This window comes from Ovis canadensis, chromosome 3, assembly GCF_042477335.2.
Source record: "Ovis canadensis isolate MfBH-ARS-UI-01 breed Bighorn chromosome 3, ARS-UI_OviCan_v2, whole genome shotgun sequence".
NCBI lineage: Eukaryota > Metazoa > Chordata > Mammalia > Artiodactyla > Bovidae > Ovis > Ovis canadensis.
In genome coordinates, this window is record NC_091247.1 from 180,540,009 (window position 1) to 180,567,812 (window position 27,804).

The 27,804-nt window shown below is 42.6% G+C and overlaps 1 long non-coding RNA gene across 1 annotated transcript; it reads right to left on the reverse strand.

The window, feature by feature from the left end:
• Positions 1-239: 239 nt before the first annotated feature.
• LOC138438308 (uncharacterized) lies at positions 240-27,666 on the reverse strand. The gene is made up of 2 exons (XR_011256288.1): positions 27,176-27,666; positions 240-581 (listed from the first exon to the last, which is right to left on the reverse strand). It is a non-coding gene; the product is annotated as an uncharacterized lncRNA (long non-coding RNA).
• Between the last annotated feature and the right edge of the window lie 138 nt (positions 27,667-27,804).

Genomic DNA, 27,804 nt, shown 5'->3' on the forward strand with positions numbered 1-27,804 from the left:
GTCACACCAGTGTTGCTGACAGGGCGAGAAAGCTGGACTGAGGACTGACCACTGGATGTGACAATGTGGGTGACCTTTATAAGAATGGCTTCAGAGGACTGGGAAAGTGGTGGAGAAGGCTAGGTGTGCCAGGCTCTAGAACCCTAGATCCCCCTCCAACCAGAGTTTGTACACACACACACACACACACACGCACGCATGTACACAGTCACCATCTGAAGGAATACAGAGAAAAAATATTTTAAAGTAATTATCTTTGTTTTTTTGATTCAGTATTTCTTTGTATGAATCCAGGACTTTTTCCCTAATTAGTCGAAAGCATTTAAATTGCTTTATGGAATATTGAGAAAGTTATTGTTGTTGTTGTTTAGTTGCTCCGTTGTGTCCAACTCTTTTGCAACACCATGAACTGTAGCCGGCCAGGCTTCTACGTCCATGGAATTCTCCAGGCAAGAATACTGGAGTGAGTTGCCATTTCCTTCTCCAGGGGATCTTCCCAACCCAGGGATTGAACCAGGGTCTCCTGCTCATCTCCTGAATTTCAGGCAATTCTTTCATAGCTGCGTCACCGGGGAAGCCTGCTGAGAAGGTTATAGAGTAAATTTAAAAATTAGAACAACTATCAATTTTCAGTTTGACTTTAGGATGTCAATGCCAATGTCCAAAATACTAATTCAGGAAGTCAAAGCCTTTGCTTTGTGAAGTCACGTTTAAGAAAAAAAGATTCTTAATAATTAGGACATTGGGAGCAGAATGGAGACTTCATTCAAGGACATGAGTGGTAGAGGCTGGAGGAAACCCCAGAGCCCTCATCCCACCATCCTTGGGGGCTGAGGGTCAGCTGGGTTACAGTAGAGCTAAGGGAAGAGGATAGAACATGATTTTCAAGGATGACTTCAAAGTGTTAGACTAGAGAACCAAGTCTTGACAGAGAGAGTGGAGAATGTATACAACTAGAGATCAGAGCCAAAGAATGGCCAGCACCAAGGAGCCTCATGGGGGCCAAGCAGAGCCTGAGGACCAAAATGCCTCCCTCTCATAAGCAACATGACCCACCATCACATGGAAGAAACCCCATGGGCTCCTCTTCACACTAATGTTTGCTGGGGTCCTTCTACCATCTATCTGGCCATTTCTGTTGGATTTTCCAGCTGAAGAGATTCCTGCCCATGCCTGAAGATCTTTCTGAGTCCAATTCTTACTTCCTCACATGGACACCCCATGACTGAATGACCTAGAGCACTTGCGAATCTCCTGAAACACAGCATGAGAGACAAGTGGGTCCCCAGACACTCAACAAGACCATGGAAGTGCAGATGGAAAATGCTCGAGCGCTAGGACTGGGTTGGGCTGCACAGTGATGAGACCCAGCCCAGTTACATGAGAGTCCATCTGGAAAAGGTTTCTACTCTTAAAAATATTTGGAAGACTTCTGGCTTAGCTTCAACAAGTAAGGGGCTTAGAAATCATCACTACGATCATTCAGTTCAGTTCAGTCGCTCAGTCGTGTCCAACTCTTTGCGACCCCATGAATTGCAGTACGCCAGGCCTCCCTGTCCATCACCAACTCCCGGAGTTCAGCCAAACTTGCGTCCATCAAGTCGGTGATGCCATCCAGCCATCTCATCCTCTGTCGTCCCCTTCTCCTCCTGCCCCCAATCCCTCCCAGCATCAGAGTCTTTTCCAAAGAGTCAACTCTTCGCATGAGGTGGCCAAAGTACTGGAGCTTCAGCTTTAGCATCATTCTTTCCAATGAACATCCAGGACTGATATCCTTTAGAATGGACTGGTTGGATCTCCTTGCAGTCCAAGGGACTCTCAAGAGTCTTTCCCAACACCACAGTTCAAAAGCATCAATTCTTCGGTGCTCAGCTTTCTTCACAGTCCAACTCTCACATCCATACATGACCACTGGAAAAACCATAGCCTTGACTAAACGGACCTTTGTTGGCAAAGTAATGTCTCTGCTTTTGAATATACTATCTAGGTTGGTCATAACTTTCCTTACAAGGAGTAAGCGTCTTTTAATTTCATGGCTGCAGTCACCATCTGCAGTGATTTTGGAGCCCAAGAAAATAAAGTCTGACACTGTTTCCACTGTTTCCCCATCTATTTCCCATGAAGTGGTGGGACCAGATGCCATGATCTTCATTTTCTGAATGTTGAGCTTTAAGCCAACTTTTTTACTCTCCTCTTTCACTTTCATCACGAGGCTTTTTAGTTCCTCTTCACTTTCTGCCATAAGGGTGGTGTCATCTGCATATCTGAAGTCATTGATTTTTCTCTTGGCAATCTTGATTCCAGCTTGTCCTTCCTCCAGCCCAGGGTTTTTCATGATGTACTCTGCAGAGAAGTTAAATAAGCAGGGTGACAATATACAGCCTTGACGTACTCCTTTTCCTATTTGGAACCAGTCTGTTATTCTAGTTCGAACTGTTGCTTCCTGACCAGCATATAGGTTTCTCAAGAGGCAGGTCAGGTGGTCTGGTATTCCCATCTCTTTCAGAATTTTCCACAGTTTATTGTGATCCACACAGTCAAAGGCTTTGGCATAGTAAATAAAGCAGAAATAGATGTTTTTCTGGAACTCTCTTGCCTTTTCAATGGTCCAGGAGATGTTGGCAATTTGATCTCTGGTTCCTCTGCCTTTTCTAAAACCAACTTGAACATTTGGAAGTTCACAGTTCACATGTTGCTGAAGCCTGGCTTGGAGAATTTTGAGCATTACTTTACTAGCATGTGTGATGAGTGCAATTGTGGGGTAGTTTGAGCATTCTTTGGCATTGCCTTTCTTTGGGATTGGAATGAAAACTGACCTTTTCCAGTCATGGACTATGATCATTACAACAAAAGAAAAAGGTGAATTAATTGAAAACCAATGACTTTTCTTAGACTTATCAAACAGGTGAGTTTTCAGGGGTAACTACAACCCTAAGATCTGGAGGTTCAGAGAGAAACCCAAACCAGGCTACAACGGGGACACAAAGAAAGGACAACAGAGGAATTCGAAGCTTATGACACCGAAATCCCCAGGAAACACCAAACACAGACCAACTTGTAGCCAGATTAACGTGAATCCTCACCCTTTAGTAAGGATTTAGGCCCATGTGCGTCAGTTCCTAATACCTGGTACATCATACACAGCTCTCTAGAAAAAATTACAAACCATGCTAAAAGGCAAGGAAAAACATAGTCTGAAGGTTCAAGGTGAAACCAGACCAAAATAAAACATAGATTGAGGGATTAGCAGGCAGATCAAGGTCAACATCAACAACAGTAAAATCATATTGATAGTATGTCCCCTTGACACAAAGTGATGAAAATCGTGCTTTATTCTGTGGTCTCTCAGCCCCACCCCACACCAAAACTTGTTACTCCAATCTAACCTGAGAAAAATATTGTATGAAATCACAATGAAGAACATTCTACAAAATCCTCTTCAAGACTGTCAAGGTCATCCAAAAGAGGAAAGGTCTGGGAAACTCTCATAGTCAGGAAGAAGCTAAAGAGACTTGCCTATTAAATGGGATGTGGATCCTGGTTGGGATCCTGGGACAAAAAAAGGTAAAAACTGAGGGAATTTGGGGCTTCCCTGATGGCTCTGTGGGTAAAGAGTCCACCTGCAATGCAGGAAACCCAGGAGACGAGGGTTTGATCCCTGGGATGGGAAGATCCCCTGGAAGAGAAAATGGCAACCCACTCCAGTATTCTTGCCTGAAAAGTCCAATGGATAGAGGAGCCTGGCATAACCGAGCATGCACGCACACACAAGGGAATTTGAATTAAGAGTGAACTACGGTTAATAATTTATGAACAATGTACCATACTAAAATAAGATGTTAAAAATAGGGCAAACTGACTGTGGGGTATATGGGGACTCTACCATTTATACAATTTTTATATAAACCTAAACCTATTCTAAAAATAAGGTTTAGGGAATTTCCTGTCAGTCCAGTGGTTAGGACTCAGCATGTTCACTTTCATGGCCCAGGGAACTAAGATCTCATAAGCCAGATGTGGCAAAAATAATAAGAAGAATATTTATTAAAGACAAAAATGTTTGGCAATGCCTGGGTTAATGATCACTGAGGTATCTTCAACTCAGATTATGTTCTTAGTTGAGTTTAGTTTTGTTTTTCCTCTTCTATCTAGGGGACCCAAGGACCAGCTTATCTTTGATCCACTCCAGAAAACCCCTGGGAGAAAAAAAAAAATTTCAGGATGTAGGCAGTGGTACCAGAGACAAAAAGGCTGCCAAAGTTAAATTTTGGAAGGTGGAAAACTATGGCAGTTAGGAGCACAGCACTTACAATTTACTAGCTGAGTGACCTTGGGTGGGCTATTTAGCCTCTCTAGGTTCTAGGTTTTCCATCTGTGAGCTAGAGGTAAAAATAAGAGTACCATACATTGTTGTGCTAGTTTTTTTCAATAAAGCAATTATATTCGATAAAAATGTATATTAAAAATAAAAAACGAAAGTACATGGGAAGCTTTATAATTAAATATGATTGGGACTCACAATCGTTCAGTTAATTAAAAAAGTACATCTTAGCAATGAATCATTAAAATGCATAAATAACTTAAAAATAATAGGAGCGCCTCACTCATAAGACTGATATCAGAATTAAAAGAATTAGTATTTATAAGATGCTTCCAACAGTGTCTGGAATGTGGTATGTGCTATATATATCTATGTTAACTAAATAAAGGCAATCATCCGAAATTAGCAGCTCTGTAGAAACAGCCGGATCGGTGGCCAGTGTATGGTAGTTTATGTGCTATGTGTTTTTCCATTGAAAAATGACAACAAAACCAACCAGTCCCCATGATTTTCCAGATCATTTATTTAACACTGAGCAAATTTTATAGTTTGGCATTGTGTTTCTCACTTCTCATGTATTAAACTCATTGACTTACTAATAGCTTCACTTACTGATATTTTCTTTTCTCTTTCTTTTTTTTTTGACAATGAGGAATGTCTATTGAGTGCATACTGAACATACCCAGACTTCCCCCTGAGCCAGAATGGCTTTAAAATGCCCACGCTTCTCTGGTAAAGGCAGATCCTGGTGATGACCAATGAGTCCACTAAAGGAAAGTACATTCTCAGCCTTATCCTGTTGCAAACCAGCAGTGGCCCTTTTGGAGAAAAGCTCACTTCCAGCTTCCTGTGTCCTTTCTTATTCTGTTTGAATCCCTTTTGCTTCTCTAATAGCAGGAATGAAGGGTCACGTCACACTCGTAGGTAATCCAGGAAGTTGCCTGGATTACATTCTAATGGTGTGCAGGGCTCGGGAAGTTGGGGGTGAGGAGGCGGGCAGGACAGGCCCGGCGTCTCTTTGTGACAAATTTGTTGGCTGTGGCCGCGTTCCCAACCATAAGCCTCAGCTGAAGCTCTTCTGTTCTCCAGTCCCAAGTTATTTTCCTAAATTAATGGCTTAGTCTTGGTGTCTGGAAAGCAATTTGGTTGTTCGTTTGAGGTGGCTAAAGCTATCCAGAGGAAAAATAAAAAGTCACTATTAGGTAATGAAGCCAGACTATTGGGTGTCTCATATCCTGGCTCCAAATGCAGATAGAAAGGGGAGCCCAGAAAGGATTTCAACAATGGTAGCATTGTTGGAATAAGTGACAGGTGCCCATGGTGACTTGGAGGCCAGCACCTATGTGAATGACTGAGATCTGATATTTTAAAAAATCAGTCTCATACTGTATTGTCATCCCTGATATTTTCAATATGGCTGATGTGGGGAGTTGAGAGGCTCAACGAAGCCACATCCCAGTTAATTTCCTATCACAGTGTTAGTTCCTGTTCTAGCTCTGGCTCAACAAATAGTCCCAAATCCTAACAAATCCTATTCTTTTTTTGAAGGAGTAATGCTGCTATTTTTAGTGAATGTTATGCAAACTGAGTGGCAAGATCCACTTGATTCTACCTACTCACTATCATGGTATCTGCCCTTTCTACCTCCATCTCACAGACCTGTTTCAGACTCGCTGCTACTTCTTCTTTGCTAATGCATGCCCTTCCTTGTTGGTCTTTCTGTTTAGTCTCAATCTGTTCCCAACTCAATCTATTCTTTATACTGCTTCCAAAAGTGAGATTTTAAAGATACAGTGGAAATAGACACTGACACTTTAATTATATAATTAATACTCTCTGATGCCTTTCAAGATATATGAAGATACTGATGTTGACAAGTTTCTTTTGATGAGTGACGTGATGGGAATGGAAGTGTTGAGATCACTCTCAGTTGTTCTGTATGAGAAAGAGGAAGAAAGTGAAGCAGAGGAGGAGGGGAGCATGAGGCTCCAATAGTCAGAGGAAATGAAAGGTCTTGAAGAAAAAGTTTTCAGAGAGAGATGGGGATACTGCTGGCAGCCAGTGTGGGACTGGGAGGAATTGTATCCTTTGAATGTGACTCCTCTTGCAGTCTCACAATAAGGCCTTTGGTTTTTTAAGAGATGTAGAAATCTCTACATGGTAAAAACGTAGCAAAAATCCCTATTTCTTCTTAGTGTTTTGTGGAGGGGATTATTCTTTGTGGGGAGTTTGTAGAAGCACTGAGTTACACTACAAAAATGGCAAGAAGCAAATAAACCCCAAACCAAGGAAGGGTGTGGAGTCAGCCAATCTCCATAATGGACAAGCCAGTCTCTCTGGTCCTCTGATGAAGTCTTCCATGGATCTGCATACCCTATGGGGGTGGTAATGAGGGCCTGGTACACTTTAGCATGGAATACAAGATCCTGCCTGATCTGGTCTCCACATACCTGTCCAGCTATGTCTTCTAAATAACAGTTCACACACACACACACACACACACACACACACAACACAGCAGAGCACTGAACTGTAATTCTAGCAGAGACTGTCATGATGGTATATGCTGTTTCATTCTGTCTACAATGATTCTCCCCTGCCCTTGTTTAGCTGGAAATGCCTCCTTCTCCTCTGTCAAGCAGACTTCGGAGCCCTCTCTTCTGGGTTCCAAATTTGACTTGAAGATATGCACTTTTATTCTATCATCACACTGTTTTATAGTTGTGTAATTACATACCTGTCTCCCTGACATGACCATAAGCTCCTTAGATCCAGGTTTAGTCATATCTCTGTAAAGGATTTCTAGCACCCAGAAATGGGATAAGCGTTTAGTCTTATGTGTGATAAATGCTTGCTTTCTATGGCTTGTAGGTGTCCTACAGAGAAGGTACCATAATAACTAGCTGGTCAGAGAGGAAGAAAAGTTTCCATTGTTCTCTAAAACTTGCGTGATATGTGTCCCTTTTGTCTTCATAAAGCCTGTTATTATGGTGATTCTCAATAAACCATGACTCTCAGCATTCAAGTCTGTTTCAGCCTTTCCAACAATGACTCTGGACTTGGCCATGTGGACTCTGTAGAGAACTGGCAAGCACAATGTAAAAGTGGCTGCTTGGTAAGTACTTGCATGTTGGGTTGGCAGACTGGGAGTGCTCTTGGTAACTAGGTGTCATAATATGAGGAAGCTCAAGCAGCCATATGGATAGGCCCATGTAGAGAAGAACAGGAGCTCCTGGATGATGGTCTCAGCCAAGCAACCAGCTAGTGACCATCACCCACTGATAGCTATGTGAATGAGACATCTAGACCTCCCAGGCCCCCCCACCTCCTGTACCCCAGCCATTGCTACATGACACAGAAGAACCACATGGCAGATCTATAGAATTGTGAGAAGTAGAATTGCTGCTGTTTTAAGACACTAAATTTTTCAATTCTATTTCATATAATTGTATTGTAACTGTGTTATAATATGATTATAATTATATATTATAATATGTAGTCTTTTGTGATTTGCTTCATTCATGCTGTGGCATGTTTTCAAAGTTCATTCATACTGTAGCATGTTTTTAAGTTCATCCAGCTATAGCATGCACCAGTACTGCATTCCTTTTTATGATTAAGTAATATTCCAGTGGGCTTCCCAAGTGGCACGAGTGGTAAAAAAAAATCTGCCTGCCAATGCAGGAGATTGAAGAGCCACAGTTTGGATCTGTGAGTCAGGAAGATTCTCTAGAGTAGGAAATGACAACCCACTCCAGTATTCTTGCCCGGGAAAACCCATGGACAGAGGAGCCTGGTGGGCTACAGTCCTTGGGATCGCAAAGAACCGGACACAACTGAGCACACACACACTATTCCATTGTGTGGATATACCACACTTCATTTTTCAGTTGATGACATCTGTATTGTTTCTATCTTTTTGGCTATTATGAATCATGTTGCTATGAACAATTGTATACAAGATTTTGTGTTTGCATATGTTTTTATTTCCTTTGAGACTATGAGTAGGTACTAGGAATGGAACTGTTGGGTCAAATAATAACTCCAAGGTGGCTGCATCACTTCACATTCCCACCAGCAACATCATCCTCTTTTTACCAATAAAGAAACTCACATTACAGGAAAGTGAGAGTGGTATTCTGTGATGAGTCTGCTATTAAAGGACCACCCAAGAAGAACTGACATTGGGAAATGAGCATTTGGAAGCATCAGCAGAAGGAGAAGGCATCATCCTAAAACTGGTAGAAAGAAAGAAGGTCAGTATGAAAATAATCACAGGCAGCAGAAAGGTAAATTACGGTAATTATTGAAGAGAGATTTTTAGGAAGATGTGTGGTGATTCTTAGAAGTTTCAGTGAGAAAGGTGCTGGAAGATAGCCAGATTGCAATGGGTGACGGGTTAAGAACGTGCAGGCAGCATATTTTTGGATTCAGCCATGATGAAAAAAAAAAGGAGGGGTGGGATCACTTTCAGAATGAAGGGGACTTGAACGCATCTAGAGACAAGAAGCCAGAGTGATTAAGATGCAGATACAGCTGAGAATGTGGTGAAGTAACATATTGGAAAAGCTGAGGAGAACACAGGGTCAGACAGAAGGGAAACCTAGTTTTCTATGATCGGGGATGGAAGAAGAGAGGCATGGGTATAAATGAGAGTGATCTGGGAGGTGTGTTCAGGTCTGATGACCTCTTCTAGAATGTTCTGTGTTGATAGGCTCAGAAGTCCTAAGAAAATACTAGGTCTTAAGCTGTGTTCCTTCTCTCCCTCTCTTTCCCCTTTCCCTCCATCCTTAGCATATCACCTGCAGTGGAAGTTGAACCCTAGGCAAGACTGTCCCCTTGTCCTCACAGCAGTTTTCAATGCAGATGATACCAGGACACTAACAGCATTCAGTCTTCTTTTTTTTTTTTCCCCCACTAAACTATAGACTTTATTTGAATTTTACCAGTTTTTCCACTTCATGTCCTTTTACTCCATAACCCAGTCTGGGATCCCATGTTGCCCTTAGTTCTTCATTCTTTTTTAAGCTGCATGTTATGTGTGTGGATGAACCATAGATAATCCAGCCACTCTTCTATGCTTTAACATTTAAGTTATTTTCAATATTTTGCAGTTATCAATAATGTTCCACATACATGCATGCTAAGTCACTTCAGTCGTGTCCGACTCTGTGTGACCCCATAGACGGCAGACCACCAGGCTCCCCCGTCCTTGGGATTCTCAAGGCAAGAACACTGGAGCGGGTTGCCATTTCCTTCTCCAATGCATGAGAGTGAAAAGGGAAAGTGATATATAATATTATATTTGATTATTTCTTCCAGTACTATTTTTTACTGGAGTCTAGTTGCTTTACACTTCAGTGTCTTTTAGCCTATTCCACCTTTCAAGGCCGATTTTATTTTATTTTTTTCCCATTGTTCTTTTTATCTTATTTTTTTGATGTTGACAATAACTTTGTTTTTTTTTATTTTTATTTTTTTACCTTACAATACTGTGTTGGTTTTGCCATACATTGACATGAATACACCACAGGTGTACATGAGTTCCCAACCCTGAACCTCCCTCCCACCACCCTCCCCACATCATCTCTCTGGGTCAACCCAGTGCACCAGCCCCAAGCATCCTGTATCCTGTATCGAACCTAGCCTAGCGATTCGTTTCTTACATGATAGTATACATGTTTCAATGTCATTCTCCCAAATCATCCCACCCTCACCCTCTCCCACAGAGTCCAAAAGTCTGTTCTTTATATCTGTGTCTCTTTTGCTGTCTCACATACAGGGTTATCATTACCATCTTTCTAAATTCCATATATATGTGTTAGTATACTGTATTGGTGTTTTTCTTTCTGGCTTACTTCGCTCTATAATTGGCTCCAGTTTCATCCACCTCATTAGAACTGATTCAAATGTATTCTTTTTAATGGCTGAGCAATACTCCATTGTGTATATGTACCACAGCTTTCTTATCCATTCATCTGCTGATGGACATCTAGGTTGCTTCCATGTCCTGGCTATTATAAACAGTGCTGCAGTGAACATTGGGGTACACATGTCTCTTTCAATTCTGCTTTCCTTGGTATGTATGTCCACAGTGGGATTGCTGGGTCATAAGGCAGTTCTATTTCCAGTTTTTTAAGGAATCTCCACACTGTTCTCCATAGTGACTGTACTAGTTTGCATTCCCACCAACAGTGTAAGAGGGTTCCCTTTTCTCCACACCCTCTCCAGCATTTATTGCTTGTAGACTTTTGGATCACAGCCATTCTGACTGGTGTGAAATGGTACCTCATTGTGGTCTTGATTTGCATTTCTCTGATAATGAGTGATGTTGAGCATCTTTTCATGTGTTTGTTAGCCATCCGTATGTCTTCTTTGGAGAAATGTCTATTCAGTTCTTTGGCCCATTTTTTGATTGGGTCGTTTATTTTTCTGGAAGTTGAGCTGCATAAGTTGCTTGTATATTTTTGATATTAGTTGTTTGTCAGTTGCTTCATTTGCTATTATTTTCTCCCATTCTGAAGGCTGTCTTTTCACCTTGCTTATATTTTCCTTTGTTGTGCAGAAGCTTTTAATTTTAATTAGATCCCATTTGTTTATTTTTGCTTTTATTTCCAGTATTCTGGGAGGTAGATCATAGAGGATCCTGCTGTGATTTATGTCGGAGAGTGTTTTGCCTATGTTCTCCTCTAGGAGTTTTATAGTTTCTGGTCTTACATTTAGATCTTTAATCCATTTTGAGTTTATTTTTGTGAATGGTGTTAGAAAGTGTTCTAGTTTCATTCTTTTACAAATGGTTGACCAGTTTTCCCAGCACCGCTTGTTAAAGAGATTGTCTTTAATCCATTGTATATTCTTGCCTCCTTTGTCGAAGATAAGGTGTCCGTAGGTGTGTGCATTTATCTCTGGGCTTTCTATTTTGTTCCATTGATCTATATTTCTGTCTTTGTGCCAGTACCATACTGTCTTGATGACTGTGGCTTTGTAATAGAGCCTGAACTTTTAATCTTGAGCCAAACGCAAGAGTTCAAAGTGAGTTTTCTGGGGGCTTTCTGGGATTCTGAGTATTCTTTATAGCATTCATGAAAACTAGTTTTTCAGAGGATGCCAGTAAATGCAGATTCCTGGGCTATGAGGCATCCACTTAAAGGAATCTTCTGAGCTGTCATTAATCAGGCTTGTTCCTTAGTATATTTATTACATATTACATTTTCCTTCATAGCCCCCCAAAGCCCTCCTAATTGAAAAGCCAGGAAATAGTTGTTTCTTAAAAGCGGAAGTGATAGCACTTACTTACAGTAAGTCTCTGCCATTCCGGTTAAGAGCACTGATTTATAAAACCTGCTGGGGCTTTCCTCTCAGAGAAAGGAAAAACCCCCTTGCATGTACTAGCAGCAAGTTCACCGCAGCCCCTGCTGATATCAGAGGCATTTTAATAAAATCCAGCATAGAAACGCAGGTTTTGTTACACTGACTCCAACTGATAATTAGCTGCAAAAGTTTGACAATCTCAGGAAAAAATGATCAGCATGACGACATGTGGTTTCGAATCTAGATTACAAATTCTGAGGGTGGTGAGGGGTGGGGAAGTCTGTGATTTCAAGTGAAATGAGAGCCTGTGCTGTGGAATGCTGGGACAGCTCCTGGGCCCCGGCAGCTGAAACCATTTAGACTGGCCTGTGTTTTCCCTCTGCAGAAAACGATGGCCTAAACTGGGGTCCCCTACAGTTCTGAAGGTCCCCCAGAGTTCAGGGACAAGAAAAGGGACCTTTGCATGAGTAATTTCCTCCATTTTATGGCTCTTGCTTGCATTCAAGGAGACTTTTGCTGCTGTTGTTGGGTTGCTTTGTTTTCTTTTCATCACCACTGATGCGAGAGGCATCAGTGTTTAGGTGTTTTTACCTTAAGTTAAGGGATTTTTAAACCAGCTTTAGAAGCTCAATGTTTAAAATTCAACTTTTTAAAGCTGGTTTAAAACTCAACATTCAGAAAATGAAGATCATGGCATCTGGTCCCATCTCTTCATGGCCAATAGATGGAGAAACAATGGAAACAGTGAGATTTTATTTTCTTGGGCTCCAAAATCACTGCAGATGGTGACTGCAGCCACAAAATTAAAAGACGCCTACTCCTTGGGAGAAAAGCTATGATGAACCTAGATAGTGTATTAAAAAGCAGAGACATTACCTTGCTGACAAAGGCCTGTATAGTCAGAGCTATGGTTTTTCCATACTGGGTATGGGTATCTGACCATACCCAGTGGATAGGGAGAGTTTAAGAACCAGTAGCCCCATTCCAGAGAAGGCAACGGCAACCCACTCCAGTACTCTTGCCTGGAAACTCCAATGGACAGAGGAGCCTGGTAGGCTGCAGCCCATGGGGTCGCGAAGAGTCGGACACGACTGAATGACTTTCCTTTCACTTTCATGCATTGGAGAAGGAAATGGCAACCCACTCCAGTGTTCTTACCGGGAGAATCCCAAGGACAGAGGAGCCTGGTAGGCTGCCATCTATGGGGTTACAGAGAGTAGGACACGACTGAAGTGACTTAGCAGCAGCAGCAGCAGCCCCATTTCATTGCAAGGACTGATGCTGAAGCTGAAGTGCCAATACTTTGGCCAACTGATGAGAAGAACTGACTCATTGGAAAAGACTGATGCTGGGAAAGATTGAAGGCAGAAGGAGAAGGGGATGAGATGGTTGAATGGCATCACCAACGCAATGATCAGGAGTTTGAGCAAGCTCCAGGAGACGGAAAGGCTGGTGTGCTGCAGTTCATGGGGTCGCAAAGAGTCGAATGCTATTGAACAATAAGCCCCATTTCATGTGTGCTTTTAAAGAGGAAGGGCCAACAGAATGGCTTGAGTATCTGTTGGGCAGCGGGGGATCTCGTGTGAAAAACACACCTAACATGATTAGTGAGACAGTGGGTGAAATCCGTTTCACCTGCCTTCACTAATCGAGGTTGTTTTAAGACTTGCACATCCTCCAAGTGGCACTTCACTTCAACAATAATATATTTGCCCAAGTTGTCTTCTAGGGACTTGGAGTCAGCTGAGCCAGTTTGAGCTGAGCCAGTTAAAAGTGGATAGTTAAGACTGGATAGGTCAACGAACCCTTGGTCATGTGTGAGTGTCCCTTGGATGACCTCTGGAGACAGGAAGACCATGAAGTCCACCCTCAGAAGGTGCAGAGACCCGTAGCTGAGTTGCACCCACCCAGAACTATGATCAGGACACCTCTTTCCAATCACCTTTCCCCACGCTCCCCATGTCTCAGGCCACCCTGCTTCTTCATGCATCATCCAAGAGATACCCGAATCCCTTGCCTTCTCAGAGGTGGATCTGAGATTTAGTCCTCTCATTTCCTTGCCCAGCTGCCTTTCAAGTAAGACCGCTTTCTCTCTTCCTTTTTTTTTTTAAAGAAAACATTTCTAATGTTACAGTACAGTGCCTTGAAAAGTGCAGTGGTACAGTATAACAGCTGGCATGCAGGGACTGGCATCCAGTGAACAGGTGAGAAGAGTTACTGACTAGAGGTGGGAGAGGAGGTGAGAGATGGTAGAGCTGAAAGATCGTCAGCAAGCTGCAATTTCATCATGCCTGAGGTGGATGGCACAGGTTCTAGTTTCTTGCTGGATTTAGTTCTATCTACCCTCTTGAAAAAATGATCCAGTGACATCTGGGAAGTAGCTTTTTTTTTTTTTTAATTTGAGTCATGGATGACACGGTCACACTGGATTGCATTCTGAATGGCTGCTGCAGCGTTTCTGTATCATTCAATGTTCAGGCCCTCTCTGCTGCAAACCTGGCCTTTCAGTGTGTTTTGCTCACTGTGCCTGCCATGGGGCAAAACAAACCTTGTAATCTGGGGCCTCTGCTGAGTTCCTGAGCTCTTACCAATATCTCCCTGCCTAGCTCTTCCTTTCTAACCACCACCAACTCACCTTTTCCCTTGAGTTTTTCAAAGTCCCATCCATACTAGAAAATTCTGTATAGTATAAATTTAGGGAATATTTGGAGGTGATGCCCAAGAGTAAGGACTATATTGCTGGAAGCAATATAAAATTGCAGCTCTTTTCAAAATTCCCCTAGCCAGCATACCTCCTGCTAGCCCAGATGATGTGTGAATTAGAAAAACAAGCTTTTTTTTCCTTGAGCTTTTTATTACCATCTGAGGAATTGTTTTATAACTATGTGAACTGGAAGCTGATAACCTCTTCCTAGAGTCATGCAGTGCACAAGTGTCACAGCTGGAAGCAGCAGTAATTCCTGCCATTGGGAGCTTCTCAGTGGACTCCTCTCAGGGCCTTTCTTTCAGCATCTTCCTGCCTCATTCTCTTTCTTCCCTTTCCCCAAACCCCGTATCCCCCTTTTATCTCCCTCAGATTTCTTCCATCCTAGGTCCTTTTACTCTCTCCTTTTTGAGATTCTTTGGAGAAATTTATAAATCTTTCTTTATTGTACACAATCAGCACATAATTTCTTACTTTATTTTAATATTTAATATTTTACTTCTCTCACTTACTCATCTTATCCCTGGCCCAGGGGTTATCCTTCCAAATTGGGATGGCCCATCATAGCATTTTGCTAGTAATTCCCTGAGAATTTCTGCTTCCAGTTTTTACATTAACTTTCTTTCCCCTCATTTCTACATTTAAAAAAAAAAAGACTTAATTGATCTCTGTTATAATCCCCATAGCACCTCTTGCTGCTGCTTCTGCTGCTGCTGCTGCTGCTGCTGCTGCTGCTGCTAAGTCACTTTTTACTCTCTGCGACCCCATAGAAGGCAGCCCACTAGGCTCCTCTGTCCCTGGGATTCTCCAGGCAAGAATACTGGAGTGGGTTGCCATTTCCTTCTCCAATGCAGGAAAGTGAAAAGTGAAAATGAAGTCGCTCAGTCGTGTCCAACTCTTCACGACCCCATGGACTGCAGCCTGCCAGGCTCCTCCGTCCATGGGATTTTTCCAGGCAAGAGTACTGGAGTGGGTCGCCATTGCCTTCTCTGATAGCACCTCTTAACTATTCTTAAAAAATCTGCATAGTATAGGCCTGGCATATAGTGGATATACATTAAGTGTTTGCTGATGAAATAGTTATGACTAAGCATAGTTGCTATGTAGATTTATTTTTATGTAGTTTTATTTTATTTATTTTTTTTATTTTTTTTATTTTTTAAATTTTAAAATCTTTAATTCTTACATGCATTCCCAAACATGAACCCCCCTCCCACCTCCCTCCCCATAACATCTCTCTGGGTCATCCCCATGCACCAGCCTCAAGCATGCTGCATCCTGCGTCAGACATAGACTGGCGATTCAATTCTTACATGATAGTATACATGTTAGAATGTCATTCTCCCAAATCACCCCACCCTCTCCCTCTCCCTCTGAGTCCAAAAGTCCATTATACACATCTGTGTCTCTTTCCCTGTCTTGCATACAGGGTCGTCATTGCCATCTTCCTAAATTCCATATATATGTGTTAGTATACTGTATTGGTGCTTTTCTTTCTGGCTTACTTCACTCTGTATAATCGGCTCCAGTTTCATCCATCTCATCAGAACTGATTCAAATGAATTCTTTTTAACGGCTGAGTAATACTCCATTGTGTATATGTACCACAGCTTTCTTATCCATTCATCTGCTGATGGACATGCTATGTAGTTTTAGACTGTCCGATTTTGAGCTAATACCAGAATTCTTGGTGTGTGCTTAGCAGAGTGCCAAGCTCCCATTGGATATTCAAAAGATACTTGTTAAATGAAAATCCATCAACAAAATAGCCTGTTTGCTACCTAATTCAGGAAAATTTGTGGAGCTAAGCACTATGATATTACGGAGAATTAGTGCAGGGTGTCATTTTAGTTCTTTCGGTTTCATGGTTGATGAATTCATTCATGGGATGAAGTTCTTTATAATGAAAACAACTCTGTAATGTGTTAGTCTCTTCTGTGGCTATGTCACAACTTAAAAGGTGTTACAAGAATATTATTTTCATATCGTGCCCTCAGAATCCTATGGAATTGATTCTACCTGCCCCCACCCTGTGTCGCCCCACTTCATGGATGAGGAAGCAAAGACTCAGAGAGATTTAAGCAACTTGGTTCAGCTCATGTGCACAGTAACTGATGAACGAGAATGTGAACAGAAATCTATAATCTATAATCTATAATCTATAATCTATAATCTATAAATCTATAAATCTATAAATGCCGTCTTCTACATTTTCCACTACATCGCAGCTTCCCTGTTTTAGAAGCAAAACACCATGACTCCAAAGTTCTCTTTCCAAAGTAGATGTTTTATTTTTTTTCTAATTTTTTTAATTTAAAAATCTTTAATTCCTACATGCGTTCCCAAACATGAACCCAAACTAGATGTTTTAAAAACTTGTTCTTTTGCAGAAGCACGAAATATATTACTCAATACTAGTCTTCAGTCTAGTGTGCAGACCATGAAGTATGCACACAGCATACTTTGAAACAAAATTGAAATTGTCTCTAAGGATTTTTGCTAAGTAGACTGAATCTTGAGGGGAAAATGAAATCTCTTCCTAGGACTTCACAGGAGTGGAAACAAAAAGACTGAGAGTTTGTGAGAAATAACTGATACTTGACAAAATGTTTGATTAGAAATAGAAGAATGGTGCAGAGTTTTTTAAAAAACACAAAAATGGTACATTTGGAGTATTTTTTAGAACCATATAATTTTAGGACTGCAAGGGACTGGAAAAAAGCATCTCTAACCCTAACTCCCTTATTTTGACAAAAAGAAGTAGCATTTTAAGTCCTGACCAGGATCAGCTACATAATTTTGTGGGCCCAGGGTAAAGTGAGGATGGGGGGGCCTCTTGTTCAAAAATTATTAAGAATTTCAAAGTGGTGACACACAGATTGTTAAGCCAAGAGTGAGACCCTTCTAAGTATGGGGATGTGTATGACCACAACACAGGTCATACCCCTGTGAAGCCAGCCCTTATCCCAATATTATTAATACCAGTACTTTACATTTACATGGTATTTAACAGTTTACACAGCCTTTTCACAGATATCTAATTTGAGTTTCATAATAGCTCAATGAAGTAGAATGAATTACTTTTATTTTGAAACAGTCCCCCACAGGAGTGAATTCACTAATCCTGACATTCTGAATGACTAAAATGATCCTGTGCCCTTCATACCATTTATGTCTCATTTCATGATGGTAGCAGCTTCTTAATGGGCTTCCCTGGTAGCTCAGTTGGTAAAGAATCTTCCTGAAGGGCAGGAGACCTGGGTTTGATCTCTGGGTCAGAAAGATCCCTTGGAGAAAGAAATGGCAAACCACTCCAATATAGTTGCCTGGAAATTGCCATGGACAGAGCAGCCTGGCAGGCTACAGTCCATGGGATCTCAACAGTCAGACATGACTTAGCAGCTTCTTTTAGATTCAATAGACAGCAGTTAATTTCTTCATGAATATTCATTCAACAGGGCTTCCCAGGTTGCTCAGTGGTAAAGAATCTGCCTGCCAATCCAGGAGATGTGAGTTTGATCCCTGGGTCAGGAAGATCCCCTGGAGAAGATAATGTTAACCCAGTCCAATATTCTTGCCTGGGAAATCTCATGGACAGAGGAGCCTGATGGGCTACAGTCCATGGGGTCACTAGGCAGTTGGATACAGCTTGGTGACTGAACAACAACATTCATTCAACAAACATTTCAGCACCTAACATGAGCTGAGCACTTTGCTAAGCATTTCCGACATCTGATGTGAACTTCACAGTAACTTGGTGAAGCATATGGCTCGTGATTCTCAATGTACTGATGAGCACTGAGAATCAAAGAAGTAAAGTTAGACGTTCAAGGTCACAGGTTAGTTCATGAAATCACTGGGACTAGAATATTGGTTGCCAGACTGTTGTGTGGTATTAAAGCCTCTAAAATGATATACAAGTGTAAATTTCAATTTGTCTGCTAGAGAGATTAAATTCAAATCATAGAAGACAGTGCTATTCTTCTTTGCTACCTCTTTTCTGAGTTTCTTCAGCTTCAGTTTCTGCTATAGAAAGTACAAGAGTCTAAAGGTGAAAATTTTAGGAACTTACCTAGTCAATGAATTAAAAGTATGCTAAATTCTATTATATATAGAATCAGTTCAGTTCAGTTGCTCAGTCGTGTCTGACTCTTTGCGACCCCATGGACTACAGCACGCCAGGCTTCCCTGTCCATCACCAACTCCCAGAACTTGCTCAAACTCATGTCCATTGAGTCGGTGATGCCTCCAACCATCTTATCATCTTTTGTCCCCATCTCCTCCCACCTTCAATCTTTCCCAGCATCAGGGTCTTTTCCAATGAGTTAGTTCTTTGCATCAGGTGGTCAAAGTATTGGAGTTTCAGCTTCAGCATCATTCCTTCCAATTAATATTCAGGACTGATTTCCTTTAGGATGGACTGGTTGGATCTCCTTGCAGTCCAAGGAATTCTCAAGAGTGTTCTCTAACACCACAGTTCAAAAGCATCAATTCTTCAGTGCTCAGCTTTCTTTATAGTCCAACTCTCACATTCATACATGATTACTGGAAAAACCATAGCTTTGACTAGATAGACCTTTGTTGGCAAAGTAATGTCTCTGCTTTTTAATATGATGTTTAGGTTGGTCATAGCTTTTCTTCCAAGGAATGAGCGACTTTTATTGATTGATTTATTTATTTTTTGAGCGACTTTTAATTTCATGACTGCAGTCACCACTGCATTGATTTTGGCCGCCCCCCAAAATAGTCTGTCACTGTTTTCATTGTTTTTCCATCTATTTGCCATGAAGTGATGAGACTGGATGCCAGATATATAGAATGAATGGATAGATAAACAACAAGGTCCTACGACACAGCACAGGGAACTATAATCAATATCTTGTGATAAACTATAAAGGAAAATAATATGAGAAAGAATATTTATATGCATAACTGAATCACTTTGCTGTACAACAGAAATTGATACATTATAAATCAACTATACTTCAATAACATTTTTTAAAAAAGAAGAAGTATGTTAAACCACCTGAGCCCTGGCCTCTTGATAGAGCACTGATTGCTTACCTAATATGCATGAGCTCTTCCATACTCTGAAGCAGCCTTGCAAGTTGGGGGCAAAGCCATATAATTGTATCTGGCTAGTGGACCATACTGGGTTCAACCTCTGGGTTGGGAAGATCCCCTGGAGAAGGGAAAGGCTTCCCATTGCAGTATTCTGGCCTGGAGAATTCCATGGACAGTATAGTCTATGGGGTCGCAAAGAGTCGGACACAACTGAGTGACTTTCACTTTCAGTGGACCACAAACTTAAGTCTCATGCATCGTTTCCAGGTAGAGGTATCAACAAGCTCCTTCATGACTCTTTGGTTCTCCCTTTCTCCAACTCAGTGACCACAGAAACTATGTATTGAGATATTGGAATCTTAACATAAAAGCATATTGGCTCCCTGGAGCATTGCTTGGAAAGGAGTTCTCAATGTGAAAAAGATACATTTTCATGTGAAAGTCACTGAGATCTGGGAGTTTGTTGGTGCAGCAGAACCTAGCATCACCCTGATTAATGTACAGCTTGCCTCTCATTCTGTCGTTGTTCGTTTTCCCATTTTTGACCCTTAGGGTCTATAATTAATATGTATAAAGACTTTTAAAATTTTTCTTCAACTGCTTTCTGTTTTCTGACAGCTGACTAGTTTCTGCTATTTTCAAATGTTGAGGCCTCATGTTGTTTGATTTTACATTAAAAAACAAGCATGACCCAAAGGCTGAAGGGCTTGAGAGCATCCATGAGTCAGAGGCTTCAGTAATTTCTAGTTCTTTCCAAAATACATAAATTTAGAGAAAAGTGGCTCGAAAAAGTGAAATCATAAGCAGGTGATTGTCTGTCTTACTAGTCTCAGTACTTGTTTCCAGGGAAATTGCAAATGTTTCAGATTATTTTCTATAGTCAGAGATGGTATAGGAAAAACTGAAAATCCCTAGGCATGATCATCAATCTCACTTTTCAATAGCAATAAAAACAATTATTTTGGAAACAAGAATGTATGAAATGTGATCATCACGTAAGTAACGAAGACTGACTTAGATTGCAAACGTATAAAGGGCATGAGTTTTCATCAGGAAAGTGGTCATCCTCAGAGGCAAAAAACTTGGACCAAAGATAATCCTCCAGACAGTTAGCATCAATGGTAACTGCCCTCAGTCCTTGCTCTGTGTGATAACTATAGCACGTGTTGAGTGAGAAGTATGAGCTTTAGAATCTGAAGAACTACCTGTTGTTAGCGATGGTTCCAGTAAGTAGGTTAACCTCTCTAAGCATGATTTCTCAGCTGTCGAGTGGAAGTAATAACCATCTATCTCATAAATTTGTGGAAAGCTCTTAGTTTGGCACAGGGGAAGCACAGAGGCACAGAAGAAGTGCTCACTAAACACTGGCTGTTATTCTGGAAGACTCCTGGCTTCCCTGATAGCTCAGTTGGTAAAGAATCTCTCTGCAATGCAGGAGACCCTGGTTCGATTCCTGGCTTGGTAAGATCTGCTGGAGAAAAAATAGGCTACCCACTTCAGTATTCTAGCCTGGAGAATTCCATGGACTACAGTCCATGGGGTCACAAAGAGTTGGACATGACTGAGCGACTTTCACTTTCTCTGGGATGGAAATGCTTGTCTTTTGACGATGATATTAATGCTTGGAGACAATAAGATGCCGTCTGGAGTCAAAGCTGGTGAAATAGGACCAGCCATCAAACTCATCAAATGCAAGGCAATGTAAACCTACAAGAGTGTTCTCCTCACTGGTCAGTTCCTTCTATGGTGTCACGGAAGGAAGACCATTCCACAGCATAGGAATTCGTCCTGGGAAAATACTTGGGTTTCTAACAGGAAAAAAAGGTATTCAAGGCAGAAATAGCAGCAAAGCAAACACAGGAACAGATCAGGCAGGGAATAGGATGTGAAATAGTTTGGTTGGAACAAAGGAAATGGGGCTGGGAAGTTGGCTTGAGTTACTTTGCAGGGCATCTTGAATTCCACAGTGAAACCAGTTTGCTTGAACCACTTGTCAGTGGGGAGCCCTTGAAAGTGTTAGAGTGAGGAAGTAAAGGGTTGTACTGATTGGCAAAGTACTAGAGAGGAAGGGAGCAACTGGAGGACTCCTAAAACAACACAGGTGAGAGGTAAGTGGTCCTACATTAGGGTGATGGCAGTCAAAGAGGAGGTGGATTTGTGATAAATATTCTTGACTAGGGAACAAAGTAAAAGGAATATAACATGATCACTAGGTGGAGATCCTGCTTCCTGAAAAAAACATCAGTGCCGTTTACCTAACCCAGAAAGCCAGAAGAAGGGACTGGTATGGAGAAAAGGAGAAAGAAATTTGCTAGACACCATGCTCACCCTGGGATAACCACGTGTCTGTGTGGGAATGTTCCAGGAATGCAATATCAAAAATGTCCCTTGTTAAGAAAAGGGCTAGACTTGAGTGGAAGAAGGAAGAAAGGGAGTCTGTGTGACTAACTTCATGAATTGTCACTTTAACACCAAGCTCAAATGACCTCTGTCTGGACTTAATTCTCACGCTAGCAATTATTTCTAGTTGTTAAAGCTTTGCAATACTTGTAGCAACTAGCCACTTGTGGGCACAGTTGGCCAGTTGCCCCTTCCCTGGCAAGGACAGTTGAAAAAGACCTTCTTCACAGCACCACCTGGGCACGCAATTACTAATGACCGTAATTTTTGCACAGACACCAAGTATCCAGGTGTGAAAACTTACTTGCAGGAGGACAAAGGGAAACTGGCTGGAAACTTGGCCCAGGAAAGAAAGAAAAGAAAAGAAGTAAGAGCTATGCTTTTAGCTAGCGAGGAGGAGACTCGAAAGAAGAAAAGAAGGAAAGGGAAAAATGGGAGTGAATCAGCATCTGTTGATCTCCTTTTACATCCCAGGGCAAGTGCTGAAAATACTAGGTTGAATAGGACACAATCCCTGAGCTCTCAGTCTAGTGGGAGAAAAGTCTACGTAGAAATGATTATGAGAAGCTGTGCTAAGTTTCATAGGCAAGCATATTTTGTTTTGGATAGACCCCACTTAAACAGGGGGTGGGGCACAAGGTCAGGGAGTCTATTTGTAGGTGAGAAAACTGAGATCCTAAGAGGTTAAATAAGTTACCTAAAGTCACAGTGTGATCATTATGGCTCCATTAGTTACAAGAGACAGAAACCAAATTCAAACTAGTTCAAGAAAACAACAACAGCAACACAGTGGCTTATGTGGAAAAGTAGAGGAAAGGTTCAGGGCTTGATCCTGCTTTCCCCTGGATCCAGGTGCCCCATCCACGCCCTGTCCTTGACCCTGCTTTGTTCTGTGTTGCTTCACCCTCAGAACACCTCTCTTCTACCAGGAGGGAAGATGCCTCCCTGAAGTCCCAGGTTTCCATGGTCTTTTGAGCTTATAACACAGAGTGATCATTCAATTGGCCCTAGAAGCATTCCAACTGGCCCTTCTTGGTTGCCTTGGACCAGCTACTGAGTCAAGTGGGATTGCATGCTCCAATCACGTGCCCACCGATGGAATGGGGCAGATGATGCCCCTTGATTGACACCTCTACCAGAATCACCTTCAGTAGGGAATGACATTTATGAGTGCCATCCACAAAGGAAGTCCACTACAATCCATGTCCATTGTACACATTTTAGAAAGTAGCAGGGGCTTCTCTGTTAGCTCAGTGGTGAAGAATCTGCGTGCCAATGCAGGAGACATGAGTTTGATCCCTGATCCGGGAAGATCCCACATGAAGCGGAGCAACTAAGCCGAAGAGTCACACTATTGACCCTGGCTCAGAGCCAGGGAGCCACAACTACAGAGCCCACTTGCCACAGCTACTGAAGCCCATGTGTTCTAAAGCCCATGTTCCACGACAAGAGAAGCCACCACAACAAGAAACCAGTCCATCACAACTATAGAGTAGCCCCTGCTTGCCACAACTAGAGAAAAGCTCACGCAGCAAAAATGAAGACCCAGCACAGCCCAAAGTTAATAAATGAATTTTAAAAGTAGCAGAGTTGAGCTGAAAGCCAGGCTATATTCCAAAACCCGTGTCTCTCCACCATACAAAGTGCCCTCCCACCCCCTGCTCCTGATAAATGTGAACAAGCAGAAGGTCAGATGACAGGGCACATGAAAGGAAAGGCAGAAATCACTTGGGGGCGGCCAAACACCTAAGAAGAAACGAGAAGAGGAAGCAAGAGAAGCAGGATGATGAGAGACTGTGGGAAAAAAGAAAGCCAGGATTGAGGAAAAATGTATTCGGGGGCCATCCTGCAGCTGCAGCCCCCTCCTCTGGAATCCCTGCCAGAAGCCACTGCTATTTTTCAGAAAGCTTTTTTCCATCTCCCTTGTTAAGATACAGAGAGCCAAATGCCCCATTAATCTTTCAAAAGGCCATTTTGGCTTCCAGTGGCAAAGCTGTGCACATTTGGCTTGGTTCCCCCAAGTCAGTTTTCCTTCCCAAAGGCAGTGGAACTTGGCATGCGTGCGTTTGTGCTAAGTCACTTCAGTCATGTCCAACTCTTTGCAACCCTATAGATGGTACTCCACCAGGCTACTCTGTCCATGGGATTCTCCAGGCAAGACTACTGGAGTGGGTTGCCATTTCTTCCTCCAGGGCATGATCTTGCCCCAGGGATTGAACCCAAGTCTCTTCCATCTCCCTGCCTTGGCAGGCTGGTTCCTTATGACTGGCACCACCTGGGAAGCATGCGACTTGGCAGACCCATCTGATACTCATGAGGACCCCAGGGATCAATGGCTGTTTTCACAGTGGTTTGGTTTTACCTGGGGAGATAATTGTCAGCCCTGTGCCTGCCGAAGTCTCCTTCCCCAGGTTCTACTCTACCATGTTCTTATTTCTCAGGCCTGTGTGCAGTATAAGAAACTCAAAAGTCAAAAATAAACCCAGGGCCCAATTTGCCACTGCCTGGTTAGGCAGCTTCAGTGAGCCTGGGACAAAGCCGGGTGTTGTCAGGAGCCTGAGAGACCCTTTCTCCTAGCTGAGTGGACAGCCAGGGTAGAGCAGGCAGAAAATAGACATACGGACTAAAGAGTAACATCACACAATAGGAGCAACCCAACTAAATACATAAATAAAACCAATACAATGTAAGAAATGTCACAAAAGAGACCATTTGTCTTATGAATGTCCCTGTGAACCCAGTCCACATCACCCTTGGACTGGTTGTGGGGGCTGGCAATCGGTCCATTTGGAAAGAGTGCCTGTGACTAGTACGTTTACAGAGATTCTCATGGGCATGCTTGTCTCAGCTCCTCCTTTTTGGCTCTTTGGAGCTGCATTGCCAGTTCAGGGGCTTCCCAGGCGGTGCCAGTGGTAAGGAATCCTCCTGCCAATGCAGGGGATGCAAGAGATGCAGGTTCGATCCTTAGGTTAGGAAGATTCCCTGGAGGAGGGCATTGCAACCCGTTCCAGTATTCTTACCTGGAGAACCCCATGGACAGAGGAGCCTGGTGGGTTACAGTCCACGGGGTCACAAAGAGTAGGAGCATGCACGCCATCCACGCCAGCTCAAAAGCCTGCTGTAATGGGCTGAATCACATCCCCCTTCCGCCCCAAATTCATATGTTGAAATCCTAACTCCCAGTATCTTGGAATGTGACTATATTTGGAGATGGGGTTTCTAGAGTGGTAATTAAGGTTAAATGAGGTCGTTGTGGCGAGCCCTAATTCAGTATGACTGGTGTCCTTATAAGAACAGGAGATCAAGACATAGACATGCGTAGAGGGAAGACCATGTGAAAATATACAGGTAGAAGGCTGCCATCTACAAACTAAAGAGAGAGGTTTGGGAGGAAACTAACCTCCCTGGCATCTTTGAGTTTGGACTTCTGACCTCCAGATCTATGAGAAAAGAATTTTTTTTTTTTTTCAAGTCACACACTATGTAGTGCTTGTTATAGAAGGCCTAGCAAATTAATACACCTACTCTAGTGGGGTTAGAACACGTGTCCTGATAAAGCTGTGAGTCTCGGCCGAGCAGGCATTCCCCACCCACCATTACACCTTCCGTGGGAAGATGACTTCATCCATTGTTCTCCGGATTAAACAAATAACAAAGCTAAGAGTCTGCCCTCCATTCACCTTTCTTTTCATCTTATTTCTCAGTTTGTTCAGAGGTAAAGAGGTAGGGATACTTTTTATTCATCTTCCTCAAAAAATCCAGGTGAGACAATAGCGGTCAGCAAGAGTCAATTTATACTGTAGTAACAAATAACCTCCAAATCACAGTGGCACAATTAACAAAACAATCAATTATTTTGTGCTCACATTTGGTTATCAGCCAGTCTCGATGAAACTGGAGTCTCCACACTCAACAGCTCAGCAGGAAGACAACTCATCTGTCACTCAGTCACCCAGAGGCCCCCTCTCATTACAGGTACCTATGGTCACTGCAATATGAGGAAACAAGCCTGATGGTTTGCACCCTGGCCCCTTAAGCATCCCCCAGAAATGACGCACATCTCCTCCAATCATATTGCATTGGCCAAAGCAAATCATTTGATTATAGCTAACATCAAAGGTGTAGGAAAGTATAATACTATCCCATGTCCAGAATAAAAAGACCTGGAAATATTTGTGAACAGCCCTAATGACTGCATATGAGCCGTCATCCCTGCCCTCCAGGAGGTTGCAGTTTAGAAAAGGAGAATGAGGATTTACACCCAAATTGTCATTCCTAAGTGAGGAAATTGCTCTACTTGTGTGTGTGCCTGACTCACTGAAAATTACTCCCTTAAGAAGGGAAACTTTAAAAGGGGAAATTGCAGGCCTGTTCTGCTCAATCCTTAAATGGACTTGTTAGGTGTCTATTAACATGTTAAGCACAGGCACTATGCTGAGCCCAAGGATTTGGAGGGTTTCTTACCTTCCACCCCCTTAATGCCAGTGCATGGGTGTGGCTAAGTTGCTTCAGTTGTGTCTGACTTTTTGCGACCCTATGGACTGTAGCCCACCAGGCTCTTTTGTCCATGGGGTTTTCTAGGCAAGAACACTGGAGTGGGTTGCCATGCCCTCCTGCAGGGAGCCTTCCTAGCCCAGAGATTGAACCCGTGTCTCTTACGTCTCCTGCATTGGCAGGCAGGTTCTTTACCACTAGCACCACCTGGGAAGCCCTTTCATGCCAGTAGGCTCCCTCAGACATTGTGAAAATAAAAACATCTCCAGAGATTTTCAGACTGAAACAGGGTAGAATTATAGCAGAAGAGTCTTTTTGTCCATTTTTCATAGTAGAAAAACAGCATGGCATTTTGGAAGAGGAAGCATTTGTTTTACAGCAGGTTTGGTAGGGGAAGCTTTTGGGACAGAGAAGAAACAATAGATTTCCATCTTGATGATCCAAAAATGCGTCACAGAGAGTTGATGGAATGATCTCATTGGAGCTGGTGGGAACAGAGAACCGGGGCCTGGTTACTATGAAGACTAATTTTTATCAGGACCTAGGTGGGGGAGAAAAGGCACCCTCCCTTCTTTACTACCCTTACCGCAGTGCCCTCCTTGCAAAACTTCCCCTACATCTGCTCTACTGCTTCTGTCCGCAACTTGGGAGCCTGGGTGAGTGGAGACAGGAGGAGCAGAGGATGAGAGAGAATAAGCAAAGGAGGAGCTGAAAGCGCAGAGCAAGTGGTTCCCTTTGAGATGCAGTGAAGGAGAATTCAAACCACTGCAAAGCAGTGTGCCAAGCATCAAGAGGATGAATCAGGCAATTTAGAGAGCACATGGTGACTGCTGTTGCGGAGAAACTGATGCAAACACCAACCAGTAGGATAATATTCTTACCGTTCGTATTTGAGGTGTAGCTTCTGACACTGGCAGCCCAAGAGGTCAGCAGAACTCTTTGAGAACGAAGGCAGGAAATCGACTTGTAAGCATCATCAAAACTCCATTGGCTTCCTCTTCCTCTTTCAGACTGACAGCAAGGTTTTAAAGAGGATGAGAAAGCACTTAGTTTGTCATAGCGGTTAGGTGCTCCAGATGCGAGACCACCTGTCTCAGGGTTTCATCTGAGACTTGCAGATTCATTTCATCTAAGTCCATACACTAGTTTCAAACCTCGGTCCCTGAAGCAAAATTGAAGGTTATAAAAATAACCCCCTGGTACAACTCCCAGGCCGCAAGACGTATGCTGCAGGCCTAAGCTGTTTTCATGGTTAGGATTGCTTCTACTCTGGGGCTGCCCCAGAATTTTCAGAAACAACCTGAAGGGATGCAAGGGAACCACAGAGATTCATTAGGAGCAGTTGGCTTCATTTCCCTGCAGTATCTTATGCGGATGTCGGTGGGTCACGGGAAGAGCTTGTGGCTGGTTGCCAATGGCACCAGGAAGCAGGAAGTCAATTCATAAGTTAGTGCCATCTGGGGTGAGAATGTTCTTTGGCTCACCTCTGTATGGACCAGCCTATGGCTGA